This window comes from Dermacentor andersoni, chromosome 1 (genome assembly GCF_023375885.2).
Source record: "Dermacentor andersoni chromosome 1, qqDerAnde1_hic_scaffold, whole genome shotgun sequence".
Taxonomy (NCBI): Eukaryota; Metazoa; Arthropoda; class Arachnida; order Ixodida; family Ixodidae; genus Dermacentor; species Dermacentor andersoni.
The window spans coordinates 81,628,690-81,644,822 of NC_092814.1; the positions used below are offsets into that span (position 1 = coordinate 81,628,690).

General features: G+C 48.3%; 1 protein-coding gene across 1 annotated transcript in view; it reads left to right on the plus strand.

Annotated features, from left to right (window-relative positions):
* The window catches only part of Vps35 (Vacuolar protein sorting 35), a 71,512-nt gene that overhangs the window by 28,037 nt on the left and 27,342 nt on the right, over positions 1-16,133 (plus strand). The window lies entirely within an intron of this gene.

A 16,133-nucleotide genomic window follows, 5' to 3' on the forward strand; every position in this document is an offset into this window, starting at 1 on the left:
GGAAACTGGAGAAATGTAATGGTTGTAAAGTCTGTGCTCTTTGTTGCATTTCTACCGAGAAGGTTGTCATCATGACCTGATAACCACACGATTGATTCTTCATTTAATCATTCAAGGCTCCAGAACCTACGAGGTCTTCTTCCGTTCAGTGGATTCTTAGGATCTTAGTAGATAACGTCATCTCAACCACAATAATAATGCTCCTAGATCAACAGATTAAGAGGTGGTACTTCGACACAGCCAAGCACGGTCGGTAAGCTTTCAGCAACAGGCTCTTGGGCAGTGTATTTAGCTGGGACAGCTGAGGTATGTGCTAGCAAGATGCCTTGAAGTTTGGGGACATGATGGGAGTTTAGAAGGCTGATTACTATGTTGACAAAGCATGCAGGGAAAAATTCATAGGCTTGCGCGAATATTCAAAATGCGAATATTCGAAAATTTCGAATCTTAGCGAATATTATATTTTTAATATTCATTTTCGGTTTGGGAACTAGATATTCGAACATTTTGGAATATGCAGTTGAATGCGAATATTCGAAACAAATCGAATATATTGCTGGTGGTGCAGGAGCAAACACGGTTCTTAGCGTTTGTTTGTGACTAATCTAAGAATATGTGGCTGATATTGTGCTAAATTTTTGGTAATTTCGTGTTGCTGGTGAATTTTCGCCTGTAAAGTACGCTTATCCACTGGGCGTCTAAGCTGTGCGGGAAAGCCAGTTTATCAGTAGCAAGGGACACTGGTTTGCAGACAGTGCGGGTGCACTCATTTGCAGTGCCATCCCCAGTCCTGGGCTCATTGCTTGACAGCAAATGCGATGAGTGATGACTAACGCAGGGTAGAACGCCTCCGAGATTACGGGCATGTGATGTTGATAAGGCACAGGTAGGCGAGAACAGACATCTGGTGGGAATTACTCAGTTTTCCAAGTTAACCAGAGACAAAGATACAATATTTTAGTATAACGGCTTACTTGTCTAATTTTTGCCATTAACAATGGAATTGTGATGTTCCAACATGTTAAAAAAATTCCCAGGTGTCCTTAGCTATCGCCTAAGCGATGCGAAGGCAAAAGCCTTGTAAAGCATGCTAATCCTCCTTCATCCACCTTAATCCTCCTTCATCTACCTTAATCGACATAATCCATCTTAAGCCACCCTAATACACATGAATCGACCCTAATCCTTCATCCACCTTAATCGACCTTAATCCACCTTGATACACCTTAATGCATCCTAATCCAATCACTAATCAATCATTAATTAACTTTGCTACTCATTGATCATCTCTTATGCACGGCTGGACATGCTTTGGTTCGCTGCTGGCCTTCCTTGGGTCACGTGATATTTTCTGTACCCCACAGCGCAACCTTGAGACAGACATCTAAAACTTTCAACTTAAAACCCAACTTGCTAATAAATGCATGTGCATATCATTCAGTACTTGAAGCTAAGTCTTCATATTCAATTCGTATTAGAAAATCTTTATATTTACATACACCTACAAGTTCATAATGGCATAATTGTCACTGCTTGTTGGCTGGCATCTCCATTGAAATACTGGGCTTTCAGCTTGCCATGATACCATGGTTTTCCCCGCAGGGACATCTGCGTAAGTGGGCATTTGGTGTGTTGCAACACCACGGACCCAAGCACAAGGAGGTTGGACCCTCCCGTGTGTAGCCATGTGCGGCATAGCCTAGTCTGGAGAATAGGGGTTCTTGGGGGTTGAGCCTATGCTGGGTGTTTGGATCTTTATGGCCCCTCGGCAGAGGCAACACACCTCTTGGACCTCCACTTCATGTTGTCAGCACCCCTGGACTAACCCACCTGGCGGAAATCAGTGGTTGCCTTTTCCTGCCCCTCTTTACACCCCTGTGATACTTGGGTAATGCAGGCAGGGCAATTATTTTTATTCTTTTAAGCCCAATACCATCTCTCTGTACCTCTTCACAACTTTTCCTTTCCTATTCTCTTCCATTTCCTACTCCAAGAAATGGCGAGCTAATCTCGCCATTTCTTGTCGCAAAGAGCCTTACCGAAAAAATTGGACCTGCATATAAAGCTAGTAAAATGGCCAGTGGCGACCTCCATCTGGAGCTACGTGACAAGCTTCAGCAGGAAATGCTCTCAAAACTTGTAGTCTTTCCCGACATCCCAGTCACTGTTACTCCACACCACTCCTTGAACACCCTACAAGGCGTTATCTTCAATTCTTATCTGCTTGTTTTTACTACCAAAGAGCTCCTGGAGAGTTCGAAAGACCAGAATGTAGTAGACGTGTGACAGGTTGTGATAAAGTAAGAAAACAGATTCCTGCAAAACACTTGATTCTTACATTTTCATCCAGTGTTCTGCCAGAAAGCTTTGAAACTGGATGCATCAAAACCCGTGTAGATGCTTCAGATGTCAGAAGTATAGCCATGACTCACAGAGTTGCCATGGTCTACTCACATGTGCAAAATGTGGGACCCAAGGCCTCCCTGCAGGTGATTTTGCTGCTACATTCCACTGTGTAAACTGCGACGATGACCATGTGGTGTATTCAAGATTTTGTCTAACATGAAAAAGAAAAAAGAAATATTCACTCTGAAAGTAAAAGAAAATCTAATTCAAAGAAGGTCAGAAAAAGGGCTCAGATTTTCTTATTCTTTATTTCTTTTATTTATTTAAAATTTCCTTACAGGCCTCGTATGAGGCATTGGGTAAGGGGCCGTCACAGTAACGACTAAAAGCACAGCTTGTGCTGATGTGGCATGTCAGGGGACAGCGTCGCACCTACCTTCATGGTGGCAGTAGCTAAGTCTAGTCCACCTGCTCAGCAACGGAGCTCGGTGACTCCTGGACCATCAGGCCAGAAGGCATCTTCTCATCACACGAGGCCTGACGCAGAACGAAGAGCCTGCAGGAGCAGGCATCTAGCGCCTCCCAGGAGGCTATGGACATACTCCAGCTCCTTTGGTGCCAACTCAGTGCCGCGGTTCGCATGATTGCAACAAAAATGAAAAACCAGATCACTGTTCACTGGTTCAAGGACCAGTGAACATAAACATAAACGCTTCCCTGGTACACGGAACGCTTTTATTTTATTATTGCTATGGTGGTACAGATAATGTATTGGAATGTGAGGGGTCTCATTTGCAACCCGGATGACATCACTAAAATACTTTCTGAATATCAGCCTAAAGTGTCCTGTGTCCAGGAGATGCATCTAAACTCGAAACAACTGAACTTCCTTTGGCGATATGCCATCTTCCAGAAAGACTGTGACAACGCTGATGTCTCATCCAGTGGAGTACCAATACTTGTAAACAAGTCTGTGGCTTGTCGTCATGTAGCTCTTCGAACGCCCCTTGAGGCAGTGTCAGTTCGGACAGTTCCTATTTATAAGCTCATTACTGTCTTTTCCGTGTACAGGGTGTCCCAACTATGATGCACAAAGATTTAAAAATGTGCAAATGCCACATAGCTAGACAGAACCAAGGTAATGTTGTTTGCCATCTCTTGGAGATACTCTGAGTATATTTTGCATTTTGCCTAGTTACATAGTCTTCATTAATTAATCAACTTCTAAAATGTTATTACATGAAAGATGTCAATGAGAAAATTGTAGAGCAGCAAGTAAAACTCCCGATACAGCTTTCTCTTGCTCAATACGGGCTACATAAGTGTTTTTCCAAGCGTGAAGGACTCCCACAAATGCACACAAAATTGGCGCGCAACTGGCCGCCCGAGGCACTTTACGTGTATTTGCAGGCTTCTTTCACAATCGGAAAAACACTTTTATCGAACATGATGCACAAAGCAGCTGGCTCAGCAGGACAAAAGTTGAGACGCCTTATCAGTCGAGTCCTGTTTATCATACTCCAAGACCACAACGCTGGCGTGATGGCGAGCACAGGCAGAAGGAAGCGAATGCTTCGTCTGTCTCTTGCTTCAATATGTCTCTGTAATCTGAGACTTGCGTGACCTCTAGAACTAAATGCGCAGAAAGATAGAGCACGTGAAGCCACCAGCCATCGCAACTCTTCTAGCATATGCACCCGCCACAGATCACCTACAAGATAGGGCAGGCAGTTCACATATGCGTTTGGCTGTGCAGACAGCCATGCAAGGCCACAGCCATCCTTCTCAGCTCATCCTCGCACCCACAGCATGCGACGTGCAGGGCGAGAGAGGATTTTATCACACGTGGACTTTGTACAGAACATGGTGACGATAGGGTTTACGTTCAGTACCATTACTGCTGCTCATTTTTATCAGTGTTATTGCCTGCCACTGTGGTAGCTTAGTGGCTATGATGTTGCGCTGCTAAGCACGAGGTCGTGGGATCAAATCCCGGCCGTGGCGGCCGCATTTTGATTGGGGGTGAAATTCAAAATGCCTGTGTCCATTGCATTAGGCGCATGTTAGAGATCCCCTGGTGGTCAAGATTAATCTGGAGTCCCCCACTATGGTGTGCCTCATAATGAAATTGTGGTTTTGGCATGTAAAACCGCAGAATTCAATTCAATGTTATTGCCACATGAGGCAGGAATATTTGCCACAACCAAAACACCAAATCAGGTGCTTACGCGACGCAAACTTGGAATGCAGAATTTAACTACCATTTAACTAACTACCCTACCATTTAAACAAGGCAAACATAAAGTAATGCTTATTTCTGTGCTAGGATAAACATGTATCTAGATGCGAATATGTACATAGACGTATGAATGTTCTTTGAACAGGTTCAATTCTTGTATAATCATGTTTTTTTGTATTGTGCGTATCGAATCCTTCTGCGGTGTTACACCGGTGTTACAGCGGTGTTACATGATCAAGCATACGCAATGTATTGCTATGACGTTTTGACAACTGTCACTGGGGTGGTAACTGTATGCGTACTAAGCTTACCTTTGTCCAATCAGTTTGTTTCACCTTATTACAGGTTTGTACCAAGGTGAAGCACACTAAATATTGTCTGTTGCTTTGCAAAATGCATTAGTTTGTCATGTGTACAAGTAACCACTTGGCAGATGAGGAAAAACACATAGGGCCCTATAACGTAAAATTATCCCAATCTGTTTTTATTCCAATCTTCTGACGTTAAATTTATGTAACTGCCGACACAAGCATTGGGTGGTGACCCGCAGCGTTGTCTGAACAGCCCAATCAAAGGCTCTCCTCCATTATAGGAGGTCACTTTTGTTTGCTTTCAAAAGGAGTAAGATTGCCTAGATTGAGTGGTTGTTCTTATCTGATTGGCTGACAAGAGGCGAGGAGCATGCTCAAGTGGAGAAGGTTTCAGTGGGCCCCAGCCAGCATGGTAAAAATAGATAACCGGATGAGGAGGGTGGTTCCGGTGTCTGCGATTAGTCTGCTTCGCCTTGCTTAGCTTGCGGTGGCTGGTTGAAAATTGCGGCGGCGTGTGATGGAAAGTTAAGAATGCCGATAAAATGGATCCCCAGCAAAGAAGAGTTGGCAGAGTGAGGTCATATGCATGTCGAAAGGGCTCGATAATGTTATACTGCCATGCAAAAAGATTATTATATGCAAACAAATCCATGCTCTCTGGCAGGTGCAAATAGTCAGTGCCTGAGCGATTGGTGGGCAGCCATCTTCTATTCCTTTCGGAATGGGGCAGTCACTGGCTATTCAGAAGAAAAAAAACTTCAGTTTTGTTTATCATATTAATGCATCTTTAACGTGTACATGTCACTTTGACGCGGTGAGTTTTCACAGTTTTGTGACGTCATGTGACAGACAGGCGAAGTGGGTGCAGCCCGAAAACGTTTGACGAATAACAGAGGGCTAATGGCGAAAAGGCGCAGAATCAGAAATAAACTTTGCATTTATTCAATATGTTCATGCATTATCAGTGTGTACATGTCGTAGATACGTAGCTATCACAATTTTCGTGATGTTGTGTGATAGACAGGCGAAGTTGGGGTGGCCCGAACATTTTTTGACCAATTGTGGAGGGCTGATTGCAGAATTGGAATAGAAAAGTTTGGAATAGCTTTACTCTGTAGCGTCCATAGTTTGGAATGTGAACTCCTCTTAATGCCATAAACAATTTTTAAAGAATATCTGGAGCGGGATGGCTGCCTGCAAGATGCCATCGTATCACTGTCAGCACCACACCACATGCGTGTTTGCTTGTTCCAAAACGTTATAATTAATGCCTGTTGATGGCAGTCCTGGCAACATAGCAGGGGTATATCTGTTGGCCTAAGTCATGGTTTTAACGTCCGAGTGCCACCCAGCAGCAGTTGCCATTCGAATTTACTTTCATCAACTTCGCGTACATTACGCCCGGTCTCCCGAACAAAATACGTGCTACCTAATGGACAGGTAACTCCGCGATGGGCCATTTATCATCAGAACAAGTTCAACGAAAATACCAAACATGTAGCTGACTTTCTTCAATGAACCAGCTGGGTTCTGGGTTTTGGGCCATTGCTTCCCTGATATCCATGCCAGCAAAAAATTCGCAGATGATTACGATACACCCTAATGCAAAATTTGAGTGCAGCTCTATATGTGTTTTCATTTTGGGATGTATTAGCTGGCGCGGACAATCTGTCTCGTGCGGCATGTTACAAATAGAGCGAAGTGTGGCACGACTGCCTCTCTAATCGAGAGATCAAAAGAGGCAGCGTGTGGGTTATGCGTGAGTGCGATTCACAGCAGCTGTGGCAGACAGATCTCCACTCATGCAGCACTTTGTTTCCATGCAGACGATGCGCACTACTCTGGCACCATCTAGTAGCCATCGTCGCCGCAAAGCCTGTCTTGCGCTGCACTACACTTCTTATGCTTTTGCCCTACCTTCCTCCTCCCTTTTCTGCCTTATGGTTCCGCTGCACCTTCCTCCTCCACTTTCTTCCTCACTCTCTCTTCGCTGTTGCCATCTTTCATCCCCCACTGCACTCTGTGTTTATTTCATCCTTCACTGTGCTCATTCGCTCGGTTACAAGGGACAACATCAACGCTCACCGCAGGAACGGGTGCCTAAAAGCTGCGTACCTGGAGCATTGCTGTAACACTCTTGCACCCCACAGCACAGCAGGTTTTGCGGTTTGGACATGGATTTATTGCAGTTAATGTCGATAAGCTCAGTTTTCAGTTGAAATGTAACTGGTCCAGAGCAAAACATTGCAAAGAGCGTGGCCGGACTCTGTATAATGACACCGTCACCATTTTAATAACATAGGTTGCTGCTGCCAGTATTAGTAACTCTATATGGCTGCTGCTGCTAATCTCGGGTTACGCTCATGCCGCTGCTAGAGGCACCCTCGTCGGGGCTGCATCTGCAGGGTGCCTGTAGAGGAGCCACTGATTACCATCTACCGGGCACTTTCAAAAGCATGCTTCGGTGCAGTAGCAGACAACTCTTTGCAGCAAGGATGACTGAAGTATGCGGCTACAATTTCTCCTTTGTTCAGTTGCTGGACAGCTTCTGCTAAGATGACAGCTGCAGGAAAGGCGTGGGCCCCTATGAGAGCAGACATGTACGCTATGTTACTGGAGTTTAGGACAGACTAGTCCGCGTACATGCCAGATGCGTCCCGCAGACAAGCATAATGACTGCAAGTTACAAAGTGGAGCTCGTGTTAAGCAGCTATTTTGTTTTGTTGACTAATGTGATAACTCAATCATTTTTTTTTTCTAAATTCTACCCTTGCTGCATTGCTGTTTCTATACCTCAATAATAAGCACACATTGGTGCAGACTTATATCTCAAACGACTCTCACAGCACGATTATGACACACATTGTAGTGATCTTGCTGCTGAATACACGTGACATCACTGAATAACCGCTGTGAAAATCACCTCATCAAGAGCAATCATGAAATTGGTAACGAAAATGTGTACCCTTGTCCGAAGTCGCCGAAAGCACAGGTGAATACAAGCACAACTTGGAGCTGCACCGCGTATGCGATTTCGATGCGTACGTCGACAAAATGCCCTTCCCGCTAGTCGTTATCTCAATTCGAAATTGTCTTAGTGACCTGCTTGAAAACGTACAAAGCTAAAGTCTTGCCAAATTTCGACTGTCTTTTAGAATGCAGCTCTTAGGCGACCGTTCCTGCGGCGAGCGTCGGCGTTGTGCCTCGGTGTAACTGAGCGAACGAGCACAGCGAAAGTTGAAAGACGCGAGGAGGAAAGCACAGAGAAGGTTGCAGCAGAACCATGAGGCACAAAGCAGAGAAGGGTATCGCGAAAGTGTGAGAAGAAAAGCACAGTGCGGCGACAATACATACGAGATGGTGCCAGAGTAGTGCACATTGTCAGGGAGGTCTGTTGGTGGCCGCTGCTGTGAATCGTGCCTATGCATTACCCATGCGCTGGCTCTCACGATTTCCAGATTAGCGACACAGCCACACCACACTTCGTTCCCTTTGCAATGTGCTGCACGAGACAGATTGTCTGCGCCAGCTAATATATTCCAAGGTGAAAACATGTATAGAGCTGCGCCCATATTTCGCATTAGGGAGTAGTGTAATCGTCGTTGAATTTTTTTCTTCAAGTGTAACTGAAGAGAGTAGTTGCATTACATATTTAAAGGCAGAGCAGCGCCGGCCAAAGTACATGGGCGCTGGTGGCAAGGGCAGGTTTAGTCCTTTGCAGCGTAAACATTGCACGCCTATAAATGATTACAAAATGCACACAAAAAAGGCATCCGGCTGTGGAACAAAGCACTCAGCGTGGTAAGTCTGCTCATACAGCAGCAAGCTTTAATGACTTCACAAACTTGACTCAAATTTTTCAGGGAAAAACGAACAGCAATACCATATGCAGGAGCTAACAGCAATCCTCGCCTTGGGCTACCCCTTTTCTAAAACATTTTCCTAGTAACCACAATATCGATGATGTCCTTGGGTGAAAAGAATCACGCTGTTAAAGAATCACTTGCCTGTAATCATTCTGATGAAACACGATGCGATTTAACTCTGCTACAAATGAAGCTAACATCTCGTGCTAAAAAAAGAATGCTTAAAAAGCTCATTATATTGAGGTATAATTGTATTTTCAGAATAATTAGCAATGTAATAGTGCTTGTGTTAAGTAAGAAGGCCTTAATATATTTGATCTTATTCCTCATTGCAGTTTTTCTTGGTGAATATTTACCAAATCTTATCTCATTTCTAGTATTGTTCTCGCTGAAATTATGCAAGAAAATAATGCCAAGTGTTTGTAGACCTTAACCCTTTGAGGGTCGAATTATTTTGAAAAAAACTTTCCCAGGTGGTCAAATTACTTAATTGCGGATCTTGAATCTACAGAATGTATAAAGTCGGGAATAAATAGTAAAAAAAAATTAGGAACAGTATTTTGGTGTCGGCATCACTCAGAACTGCAAAATGTTCAATATTATTTGAGTGTAGTACTCCTTGAAACACGGGTCTACTCACAGTGCCTTATCGCAGTCTGCACACTGTTGTAATCTCGGCGCTGACACCCGTTGTTGCAAATGGGTCGCAAGCCCCAAGGGTAGCGTTGGCCTAGCGGCCTGGGGCACAACTGGAAGCATCCGAAGGTCCCGGCAAAGCATGAGTCGACTGGTAACAGAACAACTTGTTTATTCTAGCATCGCAAAAGAGCGGGCGGTCAGGTCGACCGAAGTGGAGAGACGGGAGAGCACGTAACTCAACGGAAGAAATCTGAGCCCCCCTCCTGGCGTCCGGGGGCAGCTGCTCTTATACTCTCGGAGTCGAGGGCAAGAGGAAGGCCTCGTGACGAGGCCACGTGACGGCGGGGCACGGACAGGCTGAGAGACACGTTGAGACGAGTGTAGCGACGCATCCGCCAGGCCGGCGCCGGTCAGACCTCCTCGCTTCACTCTTGGGGAGCTCCTCTCCCCGGCTGCCGCGCTTTGACAAGCGTGGGCACCAACATGCACACACACACACGCACACACGAAGACACGTGGCATTGAAACACGCCTGGACGCGCTTGGCGGGGAGGCGTATCGGCGGAGCTGAACGGGCCAAAATGTCCGCCGCTTTGAACGAAGCCCCGGCGTCCGTTGCATCCGCGCCGGCTATACCGCGCGTCGTAGGCGAAACGTAACAGACCGCCCCGCCGGGGGAAGGAGATCCCGATGGTCAGGGGACTGCATCCGCTGTCCGGAGGGATGTCGCTCGATGATGCTCATAACCGAAGTCGGGCGTCCTTCGGCGTTTCTTGAGCGCAGCGCACAGAGAAGGCCTCGTTCTCTCGTTCAGGTTCACACAGGACACTGCAAAGTGACTTCGGGAGAGTTGACATTTTTGTTCTCGTTCCCGGCAAGCGTTAGAACTACGCCGAAACTCAACCGCTCAGTCAGCAAGCACGAAACAACCCTCACCAAGTCCTGCCAGGCTCTTTCCCCTTTTATACCACTGCCTAGTTCCTTACAGTAGTCTAGCAGCACTCAGAACGCGTCCACAAATTGGAAAATTGCACTAGAAAGCACGTCATCACTTTGAAACACTAAACAAAAGCAATATGTTAAAAATCCTGCCTCAGGAAGAAAAACATCAGTAACAAATAACTTTGAGGCTGATTCTTACGTTAGGGGCTTCGACTTAAGCCATCGGCGTTACCGTTGAGACTCCCCTTTTTGTAACGCACCTCAAAGGAATGTTGTTGCAAAGCGAGGCTCCAGCGCAGGAGGCGGCCATTTTTGGGAGAGATGGTCTGCAGCCATTGGAGAGGGAAGTGATCCGTCTCAATGATAAACCTCGAGCCGGCTAGGTAGCATGACAATTTCTGAACGGCCCACACGAGACACGCACACTCTTTCTCGGTGGCGCTGTACGCCTGCTCACGACTGGTCAGCTTACGACTAGCATAAAGGACGGGGTGTTCCACTTCTCCATTTTCCCGTTGGCACAGTACAACGCCCATGCCTCGCTCACTAGCATCGCACTGAACAACGAACCCTTTTGTGTAGTCTGGCGATCGTAGCACAGGCTGGCTTGTTAAGGCGCTCTTTAGGGCGCTAAAAGCTCTTTCCTTTGTCTCGTCCCAGACGACTGTTTGGGGCTCTGTTTTTCTTAGAGCATCCGTCAGGGGAGCCGCGATATCAGAGTACCTGGGGATGTACCTCTGATAGTAGCCGGCGACACCTAAGAACGACCGAATATCGGTCTTCGTGCGCGGTTGCGGGAAGTCTCGCACAGCGGCCACCTTTATTTCAGAGGGGCGGCGACGACCCCGACCAATCATGTGACCGAGGTAGACAACCTCGGCCTGTGCTAACTGGCACTTGGGAGCCTTGACTGTCAAGCCCGCTTCGCGCAGGCGGGTTAGCACTGCCCGCAAGTGTGCCATATGCTCAGACCAGGATGCGGAGAATATCGCTACGTCGTCTAAATACGGTAAAGCGAATTCTTGCTGTCCGCGCAACACTTTATCCATGAGGCTTGAAAAGCAGTATAGCGCGTTCTTCAAACCAAAACTCAAAACTTTAGGACGAAATGTCCCCATTGGTGAAATGAACGCCGCATACCTACTAGCCTCTTCTGTAAGTGGAACCTGCCAATAACCCCTGACAAGATCTAGGGTGGAAATAAACTGAGCGCTACTAACTTTCTCAAGGCGCTCCTCGATGTTAGGGATCGGATAAATTTGATCCTTAGTGATGGAATTAAGCCTGCGGTAGTCGACGCAAGGACGAGGTTCTTTGCCCGGTACCTCAACTAAAATCAAAGGGGAGGTATAATCACTCTCACCCGTCTCAATAACACCGAGCTGTAGCATTTTCTTTACCTCAGCCTCCATAATATCGCTCTGGCGGGGTGACACCCGGTACGCCTTGGATCGTACTGGCTCTGGGGAGGTAAGTTCTATGTCATGAGTAAGGACAGAAGTCCTACCAGGCCTCTCAGAGAACAGACCTTGAAACTCTTGTAAGAGCTGGTGTAGTTCGGTTTTCTGCTCAGGCGACAGCGATGCTTTACTGATTAAGTCACTAATGACTTGATCGGTGTCTTTCCTGCTCGTCACTGAGCCTAGTCCCGGAAGCTCGACCGGAAGCTCTTCGGGAACGTTTACCATCATACACACGACTGCTTCCCGTTGCTTATAGGGTTTGAGCAGATTACAGTGGTAAACTTGCTGTGCTTTCCGTTTTCCTGGCAGACTGACCACGTAGTTCATGTCCGACAGTTTTTGAACAATCCATGCTGGGCCCTCCGAATGCACGTCGAGTTTGTTTTTTAGCGATGTGCGCAATATCATGACCTCATCGCCCACCTCAAAACGACGGGCCCTGGCTGTCCGATCATAATAAACCTTGGCCCTCTGCTGGGCCTTTGCCATTGCTTCACCTGACAACTCCTGTGCCCTTCTTAAGCGTTCGAGGAGCCTAAGCACGTACTCCACCACGACTGGGTCGTCGCCCCTGCCTTCCCACGATTCTCGAAGCATGCGAAGCGGAGACCGCAGCGAGCGACCGTACACCAGCTCAGCTGGCGAAAACCCTGTAGCCGCATGCGGCGCGGTCCTTAATGCAAACATCACCCCAGGCAGACACAGCTCCCAGTCAGTTTGATGTTCAAAACACAATGCTCTCAACACGCGCTTCATGACGGAGTGGAGCTTCTCAACGGAATTCGACTGTGGGTGGTACACTGAGCTGTGTAACAGCTTTACCCCGCACCTTTCGAGAAAGGCTGCCGTCAAAGCGCTCGTAAACACCGTGCCCTGATCTGACTGGATTTCCGCAGGAAAACCAACTCGCGCAAATATGGACAGTAGTGCATTGACTATCTCAACTGAGCTGAGTTCTTTAAGCGGCACTGCTTCAGGGAACTTTGTCGCTGGGCAGATCAGTCAAAATGTGTCTGTACCCCGTGGCTGTTACCGGTAGAGGTCCCACTGTATCAATAACGAGCCGTCTAAAAGGCTCCGTAATGATAGGTACCAACTTCAACGGCGCCCTCGATTTGTCCCCTGGCTTGCCCACCCGCTGACAGGTGTCACATGTCTTCACAAAGTGGTCTGCGTCCCGAAAACACCCTGGCCAATAGTACTCTTGCAAGAGACGGTCCTTAGTTTTCTTAACTCCTAGGTGTCCGGACCACGAACCCCCATGCGACAAGCGCCACAGATCCTGACGATAGCATTGAGGCACGATCAGCTGATCGAACTCCACTCCCCTGCGGTCTAGATACTTCCGGTACAGGACCCCACCTCTTTCCACAAAGCGAGCATTTTTCTTGGCGATACCTTCCTTGACAATGCAGCGTATGTTTTCTAGGCAGCCATCCTTCTTTTGCTCGGCTATCAAAGCCGACCGGCTGACTTTTAGCAACCTATTAAGTCCGTCTGACGTAGGCGCGATGAGCAAATCTGCAGATAGCTCTTCTAACTTTCCCGCATCGGGAATTTCCTCTCCAGTATCTGGTGCCTTTAACGCTACAGGCTCAATTTTATTCAGTTCGGGCGTGCTCTGAATATCAGCTTGCTGCGCCTCTGACCCTTTCTCATTGTTCGACAACGTCGGCCCCGCAACTACCGCCTTTGCAGCGAGCTCCCGAACCTTCGATCTGGTTAAGGCCTGAACGCTAGCCTCACCAAACAAAAGCCCCTTCTCGCGCAGGAGGTGATCGGACCTGTTCGAAAATAGGTACGGGTACTGGGGGGGCAGCATAGATGACACTGCGGCCTCCGTCTCAAGCGCTCCGAAAGGTCCTTCAATAAGCACTTTTGCTACGGGCAGACACACGCTATGAGCTTCCACGGCTTGCTTGATCCATGCGCACTCGCCCGTGAACATATCGGGTTCTACGTAAGAGGGGTGAACTACATCCATCGTAGCTGCGGAATCGCGAAGCACTCGGCACTCTTTCCCGTTCACGAGGAGGTCTCGCATGTAAGGCTCGAGAAGCTTCATGTTCTCGTCAGTGCTGCATAATGACAAAAACACGACTTTTGTTTTTGTTTCCGGACACTGCGCCGAAAAGTGACCCGGCTTCTGACACGTATAACACACGCGCACTTGCCTCGTCTCGAACCGCTTTCTGCGTTCGGCTTCGGCTGCCGCCGTCTCCTTACGTTCGGTCGGACTGCTTTCACTCGCATCCGAACTACGTGTGTCCCCCTTTGCTCTCATGGGCGTGAACTTCGGCCTCTCAAACTTGGGAGCCAAATTCACCCTTTTGACCGTCCTTAGCTCCACGAGCCCGACGCGTCACAAACTCCTCGGCTAGCTCGGCGGCTTTAGCCACTGTACTAACGTCTGGCCTATCCAAGACCCAGTACCGCACGTTCTCAGGTAACCGACTATAAAACTGTTCCAGCCCGAAACACTGCAGAACTTTCTCGTGGTCACCAAACGCTTTCTCTTCTTTGAGCCACTCCTGCATGTTTGACATAAGCCTGTAGGCAAACTGTATATGACTCACTTTTACCTTTCTCATTTTCCCGAAACTTCCGACGGAACGCCTCCGCTGACAGCCTGTACTTTTTTAGCAGACTCGATTTCACTTTGTCGAAATCCTCTGCCTCCTCTCTATTCAAGCGAGCGACTACGTCGGCCGCCTCGCCGGCTAACAAAGTGAGCAAGCGCTGTGGCCACGTTTCCCGAGAGAACCCCTGCTTCTCGCACGTTCGCTCAAAGTTAACCAGGAACAAACCAATGTCCTCTCCAAGCTTAAACGGCCGCATCAGATCAGTCATTTTGAACGATACTCGTTCTCCTGCACCGCGTGCCTGACTTCCATTACGAGCGCGTTCCATCTCTACCTCGAGACGCTTCATTTCCAAAGCGTGTTGACGGTCGCGCTCTTCTTTTTCTTTTTGTTCTTTTCGTTCGCGCTCATCTTTCTGCTCTTTAAGTTCGCGCTCCTGTTTCTCTTTTTGCTCTTTAAGTTCGCGCTCCTGTTTCTCTTTTTGCTCTTTTTGAGTCTTCCTCTCCTCAATGGTCTCAAGGCATTCCGACAGCTCGTCATCCTCAGCTTCTAACTCAAGAATAGCCCTTAGCAGTTCTGCTTTTCTGAGTTTGTCTGAGACATCCAGACCCAACTCTCTTGCAAGCTCCAGCAATTTCGGTTTGCGCAACGACTTCCAATCCATGGCTGCTCTGAATGCTGCTTTCTCTACTGCCTACTATTGTCTTGCCGCAAACTAACCCGGCAGCAACGACAACCACAATTACCAGCTCTGTTTCTGACACTAACAAAAGCCTGGCAAAGCTCAGAAGAAGAAAGTCCCGCACTCACCAAACCTCGCAGCCAAGAATTCAGCGCAGTCGTTCCGCTGCAGGCAACCAGTCATCACACAGGGCTCGTTGCACTGCTCCCGGATGGTCGTTGTGCTGCTCAGCATACAGTCAACCGCATATCTTCGCTGCTGGCCTCCGTTGTCGCGATCTCACCGCTGGCAACCAGCTGTTGGAACCTCAGCGCTGACACCCGTTGTTGCAAATGGGTCGCAAGCCCCAAGGGTAGCGTTGGCCTAGCGGCCTGGGGCACAACTGGAAGCATCCGAAGGTCCCGGCAAAGCATGAGTCGACTGGTAACAGAACAACTTGTTTATTCTAGCATCGCAAAAGAGCGGGCGGTCAGGTCGACCGAAGTGGAGAGACGGGAGAGCACGTAACTCAACGGAAGAAATCGGAGCCCCCCTCCTGGCGTCCGGGGGCAGCTGCTCTTATACTCTCGGAGTCGAGGGCAAGAGGAAGGCCTCGTGACGAGGCCACGTGACGGCGGGGCACGGACAGGCTGAGAGACACGTTGAGACGAGTGTAGTGACGCATCCGCCAGGCCGGCGCCGGTCAGACCTCCTCGCTTCACTCTTGGGGAGCTCCTCTCCCCGGCTGCCGCGCTTTGACAAGCATGGGCACCAACATGCACACACACACACGCACACACGAAGACACGTGGCATTGAAACACGCCTGGACGCGCTTGGCGGGGAGGCGTATCGGCGGAGCTGAACGGGCCAAAATGTCCGCCGCTTTGAACGAAGCCCCGGCGTCCGTTGCATCCGTGCCGGCTATACCGCGCGTCGTAGGCGAAACGTAACAACACCTAAAATGCGTGTCTTTTCTCCTCTTGGAGCGACGAGTTGTGTTGGCACACACGACATATTCTCTATCTGCGGCTGCCTTGGGTAGAGGTCTGAGGCACCCTCTCGTGTAAGCGCGTTGCCGCAGA